The 17,948-nt window shown below is 45.8% G+C and overlaps 1 protein-coding gene across 5 annotated transcripts in view; it reads right to left on the minus strand.

Moving 5' to 3' along the window:
* The window catches only part of LOC120982443 (death-associated protein kinase 2-like), a 53,882-nt gene extending 45,521 nt beyond the window's left edge, over positions 1–8,361 (minus strand). For 3 of the 5 annotated variants that reach the window (XM_040412583.1, XM_040412585.1, XM_040412580.1), the window contains exon 1: positions 7,784–8,361. The gene's annotated coding sequence lies outside the window, so the exon portion shown is untranslated. The remainder of the gene's footprint in view (positions 1–7,783) is intronic. The other 2 variants (XM_040412584.1, XM_040412581.1) reach the window with 1 other exon arrangement.
* Between the last annotated feature and the right edge of the window lie 9,587 nt (positions 8,362–17,948).

Raw genomic sequence — 17,948 nt, forward strand, 5'->3', positions numbered from 1 at the left:
GTCTAGGCGAGAGATGATGAGGGCATGCACTAGCATTTTTTCACCCTCTGGATTGAGGAATGTGCGGATCCGAGAGATATTTTTGAGTTGGAGGCGGCAAGAGGTGGAAAGCCCTTGGATGTGCGGTTTGAAGGACAGAGCAGAATCAAAGGTTTTTGAAGAGTGTGCACCCATTGACAGTGATGGGATAGTTCTGATGACGGGGCTGAGTGAGATGGAGGAAAAGTGATAAATTCTGTTTTATCCATGTTAAGTTTTAAAAAGCAAGAGGAGAAGAAGGAGGCTATAGAGGATAGGCATTGTGGGATTCTGGATAGTAAGGTGGTGATATCTGGACCAGAGAAATAAATTTGCGTGTCGTCAGGATAGAAGTGATACTGAAAACCATGGGACTCTATGACCTGTCCCAGATTAGGAAGAGCAGGGGTCCTAGGACAGAGCCTTGAAGGACACCCTTGGATCAGATTGTGGTTGTCCAGGATTCCTAATACAGCTAGAATTGTCTAGATCTGCAAACTAAGGTTGGTCATGGACCAACAGCTATTCCTCCTGCCTCCTCCTACACATGGATGCTGGGTAGTGATGAGCAAATTGATTTCTACAAATTAATTTGTTCATAGCAAGTTCTTCCGCTGTGAGGGGCTGTCCCCACTGCTGCCGAAGCTCCACTCTGCCACTTGACTGACAGGGACGGACATTGCGCCTGCATCGCCTCTCCGAGTGGCAGCTCAACCCCTCGCAGTTGAAGACACCTCTGACAGATGTTGATATCCAGAAAGCCCACTGGGTGAGATCCTGCATATACATCAGATGGTCCACCTGGCAAAATTGGCGAGTTCAGCCTATATAATTCAATGTGCATGGCCTCCAGCCTCATCTGTCACCAGCCCTTCTGGTTGTCATTAACGAGGAATGCTTTTTAGGGGGTTCTGGAGGACAGATCTGAAAACCAGATGTGATCAGCAGACACTGCACATCAAATACAACAAGCCTTTCATCAAGTCACACAAACAAGTCGTATAATCCAAGGAGAACAGTGGACAAATACAGAAAACTGAAAACTCCATTCACAGAGCAGCTAAATGCAGCAATTATGATCAGCAACTCACAGCTATTCCCAGAATGAGATGTCAGGATACTTTAGATTTTTCTTGTGACTTCTGGGTGTCAACAACAATATGGAGGGCATTGACTCTGTGGGTCAGGATTGCTGAAGAAAAAAAAAATAAAAAATCTAGGGGAATCAGGGGTGATCAAAAAGGCGCTTGTTCTGTACAATGGTCCAGCCAAAATAAAATTAGGGTAGTACACATACTACATAGATTGTAATCTCCCCCAGCGCCCTCACCCTCTCCTCTCTTCTCAGCTGAGGACTTTGCCAAATACTTCAAACAAAAGATAGTTAACATCAGAGAAAGCTTCACTACACAGTCCCCACAGACCCTCTACACAACTGCTCGGTCCTCTTCTCCCAAAACCAGCTTCTCCACCATTACAGAAGAAAAACTCTCCACTCTACTCTCCAGATAACATCTGACCACCTGTGCACTTGACCCAATCCCATCCCACCTCATCCCTAACCTCACCACAGTGTTTATCCCAGCCCTAACTCATCTCTTCAACCTATCACTAACCTCTGGTGTCTTCCCCTCTGCTTTTAAACATGCTACCATTACACCCATCCTCAAAAAGCCTTCACTTGACCCATCTTCTTTGTCCAGTTACCCCCCCCCCCCCTATATCACTTTTTCTGTATGCCTCAATGCTACTTGAACAACATGTCCATTCTGAACTGTCCTCTCACCCCTCCTCCTGCTCCCTCTTTGACCGCCTACAATCTGGCTTCCGACCCCACCACTCGACTGAGACTGCCCTTACCAAAGTTACCAATGACCTACTAACAGCCAAAACCAAGAAACAATACTCTGTCCTCCTTCTCCTTGACCTGTCCTCTGCCTTCGACACTGTTGACCACTCTCTTCTGTTGCAAACTCTCTCATCTCTTGGCATCACTGACCTGGCCCTCTCCTGGATCACATCATACCTCACAGAACGGACGTTTAGCGTCTCCCACTCCCGCACCACCTCCTTGTCTCATTCCCTCTCTGTTGGTGTCCCGCAAGGCTCTGTCCTAGGGCCCCTGCTCTTCTCCATCTACACTTTTGGCCTGGGACATCTCATAGAGTGCTTTCAGTATCACTCTTATGCTGACGACACACAAATCTACCTCTCTGGTCCGGACATCACCACCTTACTATCAAGAATCCCACAATGTCTATCTTCTATATCATCTTTCTTCGCCTTTCGCTTTCTAAAACTTAACATGGATAAAACAGAATTCATCATCTTTCCCCCATCTTGCTCAACCCCCCAACAGACCTATCTATCACGATCAATGGCTGTACTCTCTCCCTGGTCAACCAAGTCCGCTGCCTTGGAGTGACCTTGGATTCCGCCCTTTCCTTCTGACCGCACATTCAAGCCCTTTCCACCACCTGCCGCCTCCAACTCAAAAACATCTCCCGCATCCGCGCTTTCCTTTACTTTGAATCTGCGAAAATGCTTGTACATGCCCTCATCATCTCCCGCCTAGAATACTGCAACACTCTCCTCTGTGGCCTTCCATCTAGCACTCTCGCACCCCTCCAATCTATCTTCAATTCTGCTGCCCGACTAATCCACCTCTCACCCTGTTACTCCTCTGCCTCTACCCTCTGCCAATCCCTTCACTGGCTCCCCATTGCCCAGCGAATTCACTTCAAAGTATTAACAAATACATACAAGGCCGTCCATAACCTGTCCCCTCCCTACATCTCTGAGCTACTTTCCCGATACATCCCCACACGCACTCTCCAGACCTCACAAGACCTCCTCCTCTCCTCTTATCACCTCTTCCCACAGTCGCCTCCAAGATTTCTCCCGTGCATCCCCCACACTCTGGAACTCGCTACCCCAACATATCAGACTCTCACCTACAGTGGAATCCTTCAAAAGAAACCAGAAAACCCACCTCTTCAGACAAGCCTACAACCAGTGACCCTGCTGCCTCTATACCGCCATGACCAACTTCACCCGCACCTACTGTGTCCTTCTTCCATACCATGTAGATTGTAAGCCCTCACGGGCAGGGCCCTCTCTCCTTCTGTACCAGTCTGTAACTCGTCTTGTTTATGATTAGTGCAATTATCTGTATTATGTATGTATACCTCTTATCATATGTACAGCGCTATGGAATGAATGGCGTTTTAATTATAAATAATAATTATAATAATACTACAACCTGGATCTGGATATGCAGGACCTGTGAGGATCAGGCCTGATTCACACGTCAGTGATTCACAGCCGTGAGCTCTCCATGTCCTCCACACACATACTGATTAATTTTAATGTGTTTGTTCACACATCAGTGGTTCTTCACTGACCCCTGGTCAAGGGAGTATGAGGCATTTTGGTCTGTGATATGGACCAAACACGCCCATTGAAGTCTATGGGTCCATGGAAAACCACTGACACAACGCGGGTGACATCCATGTTCTCTCAGTGTTGCACTGACCATTGGTAGGAGATGCTCTGAAAATTAGAATATGGATGAAATGGACACACGGACCAAACACGGATTCTTCACAGACTTCATCTTCAAAAATGAAACATAGATTTTCCACAGATGGCAAACTGACACGGGAATGTGAACGAAGCCTTAGTGTTGAATCAATAGGATGGGAATAACGTGAAAGGGAGTCAATTTGCGAAATGTGATAGATCATCCTGAAACTATAGGGGGGGGATTTATTAAAACTGGTGTAAAGGAAAACTGGTCCATAGAGTTGTCCATGGCAACCAATCAGGTTTCACCTTCCATTTTGCAGATCTCCTTTGGAAAATGGAAGATGGAATCTGATTGGTTGTGTAGTCTCATTCAAGTGAATGGGGCTGAGCTGCAATACCAAGCACAGCCTCTATCCAATGGTGAGCTGCAAGCAGTCCTCAGTGCCCACCTGAGCTCTTGTGAGCGCCGCGGCGTACTGAAACAGCTGATCGGCAGGGGTGCCGGGTGCCAGACTCCTGCCATCTCATATTGATGACCTACCCTGAGGGTAGCTATTTATGACAGAGAAAAGTAATGATGCTGCAGGCGCAAACTGCCTTCACCGTTCATCCCCATGGGGTGCGGCCAACATAGAGCCCGGGTCCTTCTGTCCATAAATTCTGATATCAGTCTAAAAAAGCACATGATAAAAAATATCAGCCAAAGGAAGGAAGGAAAAGGCCGCAGCACGCAACTTGTGATCTACAACATATCTGATCTTCTGTCCTGGACACCATATTTTATTCTCCTACTGTGCAGAAAAATGGTTAAGCAGTTTTTGTACGGGTGGCAAAATGTCCATCTTGTAAAATGAATTGTCATAGTGTATTTAGATTGCTTCCGCCACTGTTCTGTGAAGTGGCAGGAGAAGACTTTAATATCCTGAGTTTTGACTGCCAAGATCTCTGTCCTACAAGTGCCAAACCCCTCAGGTGGCCTCTGCTCCCACCCCGCCCTGTGAAGCCCCCCAGCCGCCTCTGTTCTCTTTGAAGACCTGTTTACTAAGTCCATGACAGCAAAAGGTGACATTCCTGAGAAAACGACCCTGCATGCTTCTTCTGCCGCAGGGTCCTTTCCCCCCTGAGGGATGTCATATCAGATCATGCAGGTTTTATGTACTATCCCGGTTACACAGCCAGGGAGAAACATAATACTACATGGTCAGAAGACACAGGACCCTAGAAATGTCACATACTTGTACACCAGAGACCCTCTAATGATGGGACACATTGACATTGCTTCTCGGTTAACTCTCCACCATCTAAATAAAACCTAGCTGGACCTAGACCCACAGATTTGTTGGCCACCATAAGGGTTGAGCTACATGACGGCATGTGTCGTGTCGCATGAAAGTAAAACAGCATTGCATGTAAAGTTAGTCAATGGCGTCACGACACGACATGCTGCAACTGCGACACTCGCATTTGGTCGCATTCTACTTCTACTCCATTGACTAAGGGACAAAGGGGGAACAATTATCAGATGTGCTAAACATTTCTGGTTTACCATTCTATCAGGACACATGGAGCATTGGCTCTTGCTTTGGAAGATGCGGCATGCCTGAACATTACACAGGTGCCCAATGCCCATCAATGCTCAACGCGAGCCATGAAGGTCTTAAGGTGGCCATACACGTTATATGGAAGTCGGACAAACAAGCTGATTTCGGCAGGACTACCTTCTAATGTATATGGGGTGCAACAACTATCTCTTGATGGTTGGGCTTGTTGATTTTGACATGCACCATCCGTTTGTCTTTGCAAGAGATAAACCGTTGCCAGAGGTGACCATGCCAGAGATAAAAGTTGGGCAAAATGGGCAATTTCAGCCAACCATTGTTTCATAAAACTGCAGGAATAATCGTTCCCAACTGGAAAATGTGTTGAAAAAGGTTACCCACTGTCAGCTGAAACTACATGTGTATGGCACGATCTGCCATCTGCTCAAGGACCAGGGAGTCGGAGGTCCCATAAGAAGGACACAGGCTTTCGCTTGAGGAACCTCTGATCTCAATAGGCCATCTTCTTCATTGGAATTAATCCAAGGAGGACAGTTTGACCACAGAGCTCATCTATATACATACAGACACAAGGGGCTTGGCTCAGTACACAATATGGCCGCCTCCAATCTGAACAGTGAGCAAGCCCAATATAGTCTCCAGCCAAGGATTCTGAGGCCAAAATGTTCTTGTTCCTTAAAAATCAAACAATAGACCTCTCATGACACGATCCGCCTGCGCTCACACGTGTCAGAATGAGAAACATCAGTATTTTGTGGTCTTCAGATCTTGGCCCATGATGCACAGCATTCCTCAGATAGTCTTCTGGGTGCGTGGTGGGATGAATGATCTACATTAGGAACCTGGCAGGAATGATCTATGTAGAATCCAACCAACTCCACAGCTCGAGGAACTTGCATCTGCAGAATGTAAAAATGTGCAGTCCCTGGGCGGAGATTTCTAATTCCATAACGATTCCTTTGAGAGTCATTTAGGTCTAAGGATAGGTTTTGAAGCACATTTCCAGCCAAAGCCTGAAGTGGATCCAGCAGGAAGGAGAAGTATAAAGGTTGTATCATGATTTTTCTTGCAGTATAATACTGCTGCTCGTTCTGGTCCCAAACACATCTGGTGCAATGTTATCGTTTCTTTTGTGTATGTTACCGGAGAACCCCTTTAACCATGATACATGATAACATAATGGATTTTTATATCCATTTGCATGGTTATTACACAGAATCATAGTACCCTGGGTGCCCCTGGAGCTTGCCATCAAATCCCCTTCTGGATGTCATTACATGGTATGGCCAATTTCATCAGAACCCAATTAACAAGATGGACTTTTAGGCCGTGTTCCTGTAGGTCGCCCAGCAGACACAGACTGACAACTAATTCATGGTTATGAATGGACTCTAGTCTACAGACGACAGTAGCCTAAAGCTAGGGTGTTACTTTAAAGGGCAGATTCATCCCTACTAAATCTATGGCTGAACATAAATGTCTTTGGACATGGTCGTCAAAATCTGATGTTTGAGCCTACCCTAAGAGCCGATGGACCTCTAGTTGAGCGGCAGAGAATTTATGTTGTCTCACATTTTAATCTGATTTGGCTTTCATTCCTTGAGTACATCTCCTCCATATCTGAGATCAGAAACTTTACATTAATCCTTCCCATATGGCATCCAGGTCCTAGCTGTGCTCTGTTAGGCCTCATTCACACGGCAGTGATTCATACAACATACATGTGCTATCCGTGGTCCCCCTGGACAGCATACATACCCATTGACTTTAAAGTACGTATTACATAGTTACATAGCTAATACGGTTGAAAAAAAGACATACGGTAAGTCCATGAAATTCAAACTAGGGATTAGTGTTGAGCGAACTTGTGTTTTAAGTTTGGCATCTAAAGTTCAGGTAATCGAAGAATCGCGTTATGGATTCCGCTTCCACGGACCGTAACGGAATTTAGAATCCATAACGGGATACTTCGATAACCCGAAACCGAGCTTTAGACGATGAACTTAAAACGCAAGTTCTCTCAACACTACTAGGGATGGGTGGGGACGTGAATCCCAGAATGTGAATCACACATCAGAGGTTGTGACACCACAGGAGAATACCTTATTTTTGCCCACGATCATGGATCCCTCAAGCACGTTACAGTCCATGGGTCAGTGTAAACCACGTTGTGTCCGTGGTTTCCACTGATCGTTGCTAGAAGATGCTCTGGAATTTATTTTGAGCATAGTGGAGATCATGGAATATGGAAAAACCGGACAACAACTTCTCAAGGAAGGGGGCTCCTAAATGAATACATCAGCACTGCCGCTGGAGGGATCTAGGATGCGGGTTACGTAACATATAACACATAGCCTCCAGTACATCTGCCCCCATAGACCTCATTGTCAACACTGAGTCACCTGAAAGTATTCTCTATCCTGGAGATCACTATATGAATACAGGACCATAAAACCACATAGGGAGGACTCCTAACCACAAAAATGCTTGAGAACAAGGCAGAACTCCTACCTATGACCATCCCAGCATTCAAGGGTAGGAAAAGAGTTAAAGACGCTCTCAGGTTGTTACACAGTAACATTCCCAGCACAAAACATCCTGGACTAATATAACAAACATGATACAATGTAACAATGGAAGAGAACTAGCATCTGCAGAGCAATGAGGTGGCTACTCACCAAGCTCCTCAACACTGTGGGGTCTCCAGATGATCTCCCCTTCCTCTGCCAAAATCCATTCTCTTCAAGGCTTGGGTCTGAGCTGCCTGCAGCAAATCACTTTCTGTTGGTGAAACTTTTCATATTCCTGCCTCCAAATGAGGAGGGGAGGGGAGGAGGGGGATGTAGCTTTCTGCTCTTCCCAAGCTACAAGCCCAATGTGATGTGTTTTGCTGATATCACTGAGGGGAGCATAGGAGGCAGAGCTTATTCCCTGCAGGTAGCAATCTTGGCAACCAAGGTGTTAATTCAGTGCTCAGATCTTCTCAGGGGGGTGAGGAGGGACCTACCTTGTCCAGGTTGTGGAGCTCAGCTCTCTGCAGATGCAGGTCACAGGGCATCCTGCATTGTGGAAGCTGAAGGATCTTCATCTGCTGTGAAGTTTGCCTTCTGAACAGGGATGGATCATACTTGTCTCCAGGGTTGGGGCCTTGAGGAGGAGGGGGGGAGAAGAAGTCAGGAAGCTGTTGTAACAGATAGTAATAGGCAGACTTGAAGGCAATGCTTTGGCTGGGGAAGCTGTATGGTGATAGTATGCAGCAACCAGGAAGGGACTGAGCTCTTAAAGGTGCAGCGTTGAAATAATCTGACACCTATGACGGAGTAAATTGTGCAATCCGCAGAATGCATGGTGACTGTGACCACCTCTCCCCTGCAGGAGAACGTTACTATTCCTTTGGCCGCTGACAGTATTTGGTTCTAAGCCAAACCTGAGAGAAAAACAGCAGAATGGAAAAATGTGTACCTCCTAGGCCTCATGCACACGACCGGATCCGCAAAACATGGATGGCGTCCGTGTGCGTTCCACAATTTGCAGAACGGCACGGACAGCCATTGATATAACTGCCTATTCTTCTCCGCAAAACGGACAAGAATAGGACATGTTATATTTTTTTTGCGGACCACGGAACGGAGTGCTGTCCGCATCTTTTGCGGCCCAGTTGAAAAACTGCGGCTCGGATGCAGACCAAAACAACATAGGCCCTTTTCACACGAACGATACGGATTAGGTCCGGATGCGTTCAGTGAAACTCGCACCATTTTGCAAGCAAGTTCAGTCAGTTTTGTCTGCGATTGCGTTCAGTTGTGGTGCAATGCGTTTTGATTAGCGTTGAGCGAACTTGTGTTTTAAGTTCGGCGTCTAAAGTTCGGGATTATCGAAGAATCGCATTATGGATTCCGCTACCACGGACCATAACGGAATTTAGAATCCATAACGCGATTCTTCGAGAACCCGAACTTTAGACGCCGAACTTAAAACACAAGTTCGCTCAACGCTAGTTTTGATGCATTTTTCACGCGCGTGATAAAAAACCGGAAGGTTTACAAACAACATCTCTTAGCAACCATCAGTGAAAAACGCATCCGCACCTGCTTGCACGCGTGAAAAAAGAAGAATATAGAACATGCTGCGTTTTTCACGCAACGCAGAACCGATGCGTGAAAAAAAAAAACAACGCTCATGTACACAGACCCATTGAAATGAATGGGTCGGGATTCAGTGTGGGTGCTATGCGTTAACTTCACGCGTTGCACCCGCGCTGAAAACTCGCTGGTGTGAAAGGGGCCTTAGAGTTTCGGACCCGCTCCTGGCTTTGCCTCATACATACTGATGAAAAGTACTGACCGTGCTAACGTGACCTTCCTTTGTATTTGACACTGAAGAGTCAATATTCTAAGCCCTCGATGAACAGCCACTATCCCGTGACAGCGGGCGGCGCATCGATTTTTGGCTTTGCTACTTCAAGGCCTTATGCACACGACTGCATGTGTTGTGTGGTCCATAGATCCCGTCCGGGTGTATGCTGCTACTTTGCATAGAAATGGGCTATCCTTGTCTGCAAAATGGAGAAGAATAGGACACGTTCTATCTTTTTGCGGGCCGGCAGAACGGACAAATGGATGCAGATGGCCCTTTTGTGGCCCCATTGAAATGAATGGGTCTGCATCGGATCAGCAAAAAATGCAGATCGGATGAGACCTAAAGGGGTATTCTCATCTCAGACAATGTCAGATAGGAGTGGGTCCCAGAGGTGGACCTGCACCTATCTCCAGAACAGGTCCCCCTGATTGTATGGCCACCTTCCGTTCACCGCTATAGCAGTTTCGTTGGCTCGCTCGGCTATTTTCGGAAGTCCCTTAGAAGTGCGTGGAGAGCGCATGGGTGGTGTGCTCTCCTTCACTTCAGGGGCCCCCATCTGGAGATCAAAGGTGGGACCCGCTAGGATGTATGAGATGGGTATAACCCATTAAGGGCACCTTCACACGTAGCAGATTTTGCTCCATTCACCTACACGGAGCTTGTAGTGAGCCATGTGCTTGCCGCCAAAATGACCTCATTCAGATGAATGGAAGTCACCTAAAGCGGGTCAAGGGCCTAGGTGTCCGAGGGGGAACCCTGAGAGGAAGAGAGAAGTCTACATGTAGTAAATAAGACACCTGGACGCAGCAATCAGATAAAAATATAATGTCGCCATGTAGTGTCTGGTCATTTAGGGTTGAAACCCTTTGGTCGGTACTGAGCTTCTCTCAAAAAGTTTTGGGAGGTTTATTGAGCCAAGGGGTCTGTCTGGCAGTCACCCAGAAGGACAGAAGCCAAGGGCTTGCTGGTGGGCAAGAACTATGATGGCCACAAGCTTCCCTTGTAGGTCTGGACGTCTTCACAAGAAAAGGACACACTGGATGACCATCATCGGGAGCTAACCAGTAGATCCTGCCTGATGCCCACCAGACCCTCGTACATCGGATATGTGACCACCAGATAACCTCCGATCACGAGGTGCACCCTCAGCCAGATGGTTAAGATCACCTCCCCGGACATGTCTGCTTTAGTAACTACTTGCATTCCCCACTGCTCTATGTTGTACCATCCCTTTATTATATTATTATGCCATTCCTTATAATAATGATATTATTCCATCTAGAAGCTTATGAATGAATTGCTAGTAGTTTCCAACGAAGGCTCAGATGGGTGTTACCAGTTGAATAGCACTGAATGAATAGCACAGAATGTGCAGGGACACCCCCTCAGCTGGTAACACCCAGCAGAACCTCCATTGCAAACTGCTAGTAATTCATTCAGAACTTCTAACAGGAATAATAAAGGAATGGTTCATCATTATAGATGCTCCAGATTTTTTATTACATGTCAGGAGAGGTCCCCTTTAAGGTGATCATACATCTACTTTATCCATAGCCACAATCTCCAGATTTTGATAGCCGAGAGATTGGGTTGCAGGTCCAGGATTGGCCTCCATGACAGGTGCATTATCCTGGACGGTGTATCAGTCTCTGATTATTTTCTCTGGAGGCTTCGCCTTGCCTCCAGCTCCGGCCCTTAACTTCTTGTTCCTGTTCATTCTGTTTTGTAACTTGTGTTTCTCGTCTTTTATTGTACTAGTCCCTGTAACGTGATCCGAGGATACTCATACAGTGTGGCTGCCATTCAACCCTGCCAACAATCCCACAGGCCTCGCACTGCCTTCAGGCAGTGAATAACCTGAGACTGTTTAAAGGGGCCGCCCACTTAGGCTGTATTCACACTATGTGAGTCAGATGTTTTCTATGTACTACACATATGCAACCTATTTCCAGTTGTTGCAGCCACCTCCACTAGGGGGAGCTGACAGATTTATATCGTGCAGAACTGTGTAAACCCATAAGTAGCTAGCTCCCTCTAGTGGGGGCTGCATGCAAAAACACATTCCATGTTTTTTTTAATGGCCTCAGTGATTTCTGCGTATGCATAAGAAATTATCCTATTATTGTACCGGTTTTCTGTACTTTTACAATTCATCCTATTCAGCCATGAATCTTTACAGATATTTACTTTCTATTGAGCAGATCATATGAGATAAGGGATACATTGTACTTTGGCATATGATATATAGGGAATCTGGAAAAAAAAATATTAAGGGAGTGGAATTGGAAAGAAAAACATAATATGCAATCCGTTCAGTTACCGCAAGTAGCCCGCTCCTGGTATATAACCTGGTCGCAGTTGATGGTGGCATCTGAGGGTCTTATTGATCTGCTCATAGACATTACTGACCCTACTGGAAGATAAGCCACCTGCTGGCCATGGCACCTGCTCAGCTCCTGAGCTGGCACCATCTTTTAAAGGGATTCTGTCATCAGATTTTACCCCTCTAACCTAAACATATGCTCATGTCCAGACTAATAAGAAGAATCCTAAGCTGGCCTTATTAAACCTCGCTGTGGCTCTATTTGCCCAAAAAACAGGTTTTTATAACCTGTCAATCACTTACTTAAGGTGCCCAAGGGGAGGTCCGTTAATACAGGGTGCCCGGGCGCACCCCTCGCCGCCCGATGCCCAGCACCGCCTTCCCTGTCTTCAGCGCCGCCTTCTACAGCTCCACTCAGCCTCCGCAATCCTCCCCGTCCCTCTGCCAGATCTCAGCCTGATGCGCCCGTGCGCACTCCTGGCAGCGGCTTTGTTGAGCGAAGTGCGCATGCGCCGGCCTGATGCGCACTTCGCTCAACCCTGATATGACCTGCAGATTGGCTGAGCCTAGTGCGCAGGCGCGGAATCTGGCAGAGGGAAGGGGTGATTGCGGAGGCGGCGCGGAGCTGTAGAAGGCGGAGCTGGGCACCGGACGGCGAGGGGTGCGGTCGGGCACCCTGCATTAACGGACCTCCCCTTAGGCACCTTAAGTAAGTGATTGACAGGTTATAAAAACCTGTTTTTGGGCAAATAGAGCCACAGTGAGGTTTAATAAGGCCAGCTTAGGATTCTTCATATTAGTCTGGACATGAGCTTATGTTTAGGTTAGAGGGGTTAAATCTGATGACAGAATCCCTTTAAGCCCTATCACCTGTCGTACATGTACTGCAGATGTTGGGAAGGGGTTCAATTACCTTAAAGGAGAATGTTGGACATGAACCCAATGGAAATGAGGACTCTAAGTAATATGTGGATAGTCGGGAGCCTCTGTGGCAGATTCCGCCATTTTGGATGGGTAACACGGACTACTCTTCCCATCTGTCATGTAACAGATCCGGCATCTTCGGTTTTTTGTGAGATGAAATGTGGTTCTTCACAAGGAGACGACACAAAGTAATAATATTAATTCTTACATTTATTTCTATCATTTTGATCCAGAAGAAGGGGGGGGGGGTGAACCCAACCTCATAATTTTCTTAAAGTCCAGTTCTGTCCCTATGACACCGGCTGACCTGTTACATGTGCACTTGGCAGCTGAAGACGTCTGTGTCGGTCCCGTGTTCATATGTGCCCTCATTGCTGAGAAAAATGAAGTTTTAATATATGCAAATGAGCCTCTAGGAGCAACGAGGGCGTTACCATTACACCTAGAGGCTCTGCTCTCTCTGTAACGGCCGCTCCCTTGACAGTACAAATCTGCTGACAGATGCCCTTTAATGCGGGAAGGTTCTTCGTCAGTTCATACTTCTTCACCATTGAAATCAATCTGGGGTGATGGACCAGAAGCTGGAAGGTCTTCTGCCAATCATCCTGTAAAGTATTGTCATCATTCATCACCAACTTTTACCAGATCTATAGAAATATAAAGACGTAGGATGTCATTTATCAAACTGGTGTAAAGTAGAACTGGCTTAGATGCCCATAGCAACCAATCAGATTCCACCTTTCATTTTGGACAGCTCCTTTGGAAAATGAAAGGTGGAATCTGATTGGTTGCTATGGGCATCTAAGCCAGTTCTACTTTACACCAGTTTGATAAATCTCCCCAATCGTGGTATAATATATAGTTACTTGTATGCCTCCATGAGGTGTCCTAGGAACTGGGTGACAGCCAATAGGGCCACCCTTGCCGATCCCTCCAAGGGTTGTCACACAGATTTTGATGCTGACTAATAATCATTTCTGATGTTTTCACAAGGGTTTTTATTCACACGTCAAGGTAATATTGCCTTTAAAAAAAAAAATCGGGACAAAACCACTGGGTTTGGTGCAGTTTCAATAAAATTGTACAAACCGGATTCCAAAAAAGTTGGGACACTAAACAAATTGTGAATAAAAACTGAATGCAATGATGTGGAGATGGCAAATGTCAATATTTTATTTGTAATAGAACGTAGATGACAGATCAAACGTTTAATCCGAGTAAATGTATCATTTTAAAGGAAAAATACGTTGATTCCAATTTTCACGGTGTCAACAAATCCCCAAAAAGTTGGGACAAGTAGCAATAAGAGGCTGGAAAAAGTAAATTTGAGCATAACGAAGAGCTGGAAGACCAATTAACACTAATTAGGTCAATTGGCAACATGATTGGGTATAAAAAGAGCTTCTCAGAGTGGCAGTGTCTCTCAGAAGCCAAGATGGGTAGAGGATCACCAATTCCCACAATGTGCGCAGAAAGATAGTGGAGCAATATCAGAAAGGTGTTACCCAGCGAAAAATCTATCATCATCAACTGTGCATAACATCATCCGAAGATTCAGAGAATCTGGAACAATCTCTGTGCGTAAGGGTCAAGGCGGTAAAACCATACTGGATGCCCGTGATCTCCGGGCCCTTAAACGACACTGCACCACAAACAGGAATGCTACTGTAAAGGAAATCACAGAATGGGCCCAGGAATACTTCCAGAAACCATTGTCAGTGAACACAATCCACCGTGCCATCCGCCGTTGCCAGCTGAAACTCTACAGTGCAAAGAAGAAGCCATTTCTAAGCAAGATCCACAAGCTCAGGCGTTTTCACTGGGCCAGGGATCATTTAAAATGGAGTGTGGCAAAATGGAAGACTGTTCTGTGGTCAGACGAGTCACGATTCGAAGTTCTTTTTGGAAATCTGGGACGCCATGTCATCCGGACCAAAGAGGACAAGGACAACCCAAGTTGTTATCATGCTCAGTTCAGAAGCCTGCATCTCTGATGGTATGGGGTTGCATGAGTGCGTGTGGCATGGGCAGCTTGCATGTCTGGAAAGGCACCATCAATGCAGAAAAATATATTCAGGTTCTAGAACAACATCTGCTCCCATCCAGACGTCATCTCTTTCAGGGAAGACCCTGCATTTTTCAACAAGATAATGCCAGACCACATTCTGCATCAATCACAACATCATGGCTGCGTAGGAGAAGGATCCGGGTACTGAAATGGCCAGTCTGCAGTCCAGATCTTTCACCTATAGAGAACATTTGGCGCATCATAAAGAGGAAGGTGCAACAAAAAGGGCCCAAGACGATTGAACAGTTAGAGGCCTGTATTAGACAAGAATGGGAGAGCATTCCTATTTCTAAACTTGAGAAACTGGTCTCCTCGGTCCCCAGACGTCTGTTGAGTGTTGTAAGAAGAAGGGGAGATGCCACACAGTGGTGAAAATGGCCTTGTCCCAACTTTTTTGGGATTTGTTGACACCATGAAATTCTGATTCAACATATTTTTCCCTTAAAATGGTACATTTTCTCAGTTTAAACTTTTGTTCCGTGATTTATGTTCTATTCTGAATAAAATATTAGAAGTTGGCACCTCCACATCATTGCATTCAGTTTTTATTCACGATTTGTATAGTGTCCCAACTTTTTTGGAATCCGGTTTGTAGTAAAAGCACAACATGGCTTCTATGTTTTGCTAAGCCCCAGGTCTGAGGTAGGTTTATCAAGATCCACAAATATGTGTCTGAGCCCCTAATAACAGTCCATGGATTTAGTGCATATGAAGGTATCCCACCTAGCCTCAGGGAGGTCATCTTGGGCAAAACAGACAAAAGCAGATAAGACCCTGTCTTTAATGTACTTGACACCACATTGGACTTAATCTGCTTGTTCTTCAGGACTAGCATCTTTAAAAAAGGTATGCAAAGGAGCTTTCTCTCCATAAAAAAAGAATTCGTGCCTCTAATGCCATCAAACAGACTGTGAAGTATAACTCAGTTTAAAACTAAGCCAGCATCTCATCTGAAATACAGATGTTTTGGGACAATTACTTCTTATTAGTGAAGAGCAGAGAGAACTGGTTTGACTGGTTGAGACTTGGTAGGGATTTAGGAGAAACAATTTCTCCTTAAGGAGAACACCTGGTAAGCATTAAGAGTCTTAAGAGGGGGGAGGGGGGCATTAAAAAAAAATGCTGAACTTCTTATGACACCAGGTGTAAGGTACCTATTCTATAAACTAACGGTCAACCTTGGAAACAAACAGTGAGACATTACTTAGATAATAGCTAAGCCAGGACCTTAACGACCACTAGCGGTTTTGATTTTTTTAATTCCCAAGAAATATGATTCTTTATACCCAGGAAAAAGATGTGGTCTACTGAAAGCCCTCTCCATGAGAGAAGAGCCCTCCATTAACTAATACTTAATTTCTCTGATCCAGAAGACTCTGGAAGGATCTCTACAAGTACTGATCTATCATTGTTTTGGTTTCCACCTGAGAAACCAACCCAGGTCTCAGTCAACAACCTCAGTGAAAGTCCGGCTCTCCTCTCCCCCATAACTCAGTTCCATCAGAGATCCGTTATTTTAGATAGGAGAAAATGTCCTCCGAGGAGGACTTTTTCTGCCGTCTAACATAACGGATCCAAACTGATCATAATTGATGCTCCATTTTTTTTCTGTCCTTCTGACCCCATAAATGCACCCTTAAAAGTGTTGTGTCATCTTGGACTTTGATGGTATATTGCTAGAATATCAGAATCGTGTGGGTTCCACCTCTAAGAATTCCACCTATCACTAAAATGGGTCCCAGAAAGTGAAGAAGAGTGCAAGCGCGGCAAGTCCTCCATTCATTTCTATGGAAGTTCTGAAAAAAGTGAGTGTGCTTGCCTATTTTTGGGACTCCCGTAGAATCCACAGCTGCTCTCTTCTCAGTTCTCGGGTCCCAGAGGTGGAGTAATCACCAGTTTCCACCACCCTCTGACCTGAATGTCTCAGGAAATCAAATAGTACAGTCTGGAAATAATGGGGGGCCGACTTCAAGAGGGGATTATTGTTGTGGTGACGCAATGGTGGATTATTACTTTGGGGAACAAAAAGGGATTGTTACCATGAGTGGGCACAAGGGGGAGCAACTGTGGGTGTTATTACTGTGTGGGGGCAGAAAGTAGGGAACCATTAGTGTGGGGAACAAAGGGGGCATTACTACTATGTGGGGCACTATTACTGTGTAGAGGCCTTGAGGGACATTGAGTCATAGGTTAGAAGAAGTCTTCAATTGGGTCTGGGTCGGATTGAGAAGATAAGTGAAAATGAAGGACTACAGAAGCCGGCTGCACTGTAATCATTATTAGTCTCGATGTATTTTTTTTTTAAATGTTTTTTTTGGAGGGGGGTGAAAACATATGTCTTGGGGCTTTTTGACTATTTTTGCATGAAATGGGGGGTGATAGCCTCACAGTGCCAACCAACAGTCAGCCATTCAGCGACCCCCAAAATAATACCAGCTGCACAGAATGCCCTATGGCAGTGCCAGCCCATAGTCAGTAGGGGCAGCTGCATTGCTTTACAGGCAGGTGCATACAGCACATGGCCAGGGTCAGATTTGGCATTTCTGGGGCCCCAAGCAAAGTTATGTCTGGGGGCCCTTGTCTGTTCTGCACCTGTTACTCCTACTAATATTGTTACCTCTTATGTGCCCTCAACACAATATGGTCCCCCCTAATATGCCCCCAACAAGTAGGGTGACCATTTAGCTTTTCGAAAATGAATACTAAACTTGCCCGCATTCCCATGACAGATGTGCCGATCTCCTCCGGTCTGTGTGGCGGTGAGACACAGCAGGTGCGATGACATCACTTCATCGTGCCTGCCCGCGCAAACCACCAGGGCGCTGATGGCTCCATGCTTCACCATTGTGTTCCGCTCTAGCCCTGTCCTGAGGACGTAGATGTGGCTAAAAGTTGTGCCGATGACCCCTGACCTCTGAGTGGTCTGAACTGGTGGCAAAAGAAATACAGAAAATTAGCAGATATTTGAAGGGAAAATATGGTATCACATGGCGCCGATAGGCGAACTCCAGGAAGGTCCAAACAGGACACCCCCCATCTATGCCATTCATATGCCCAGATAGAAGTCTCACTTAACGAGACGACATCACCGCTCTGTGACCGTCTTCTGAAAACAGGAACAATAATTTTTTAGAAAGTCACACAATATGTCAAAAAAGGGATAGAAAAA

This window comes from Bufo bufo, chromosome 11 (assembly GCF_905171765.1).
Source record: "Bufo bufo chromosome 11, aBufBuf1.1, whole genome shotgun sequence".
Lineage (NCBI taxonomy): Eukaryota > Metazoa > Chordata > Amphibia > Anura > Bufonidae > Bufo > Bufo bufo.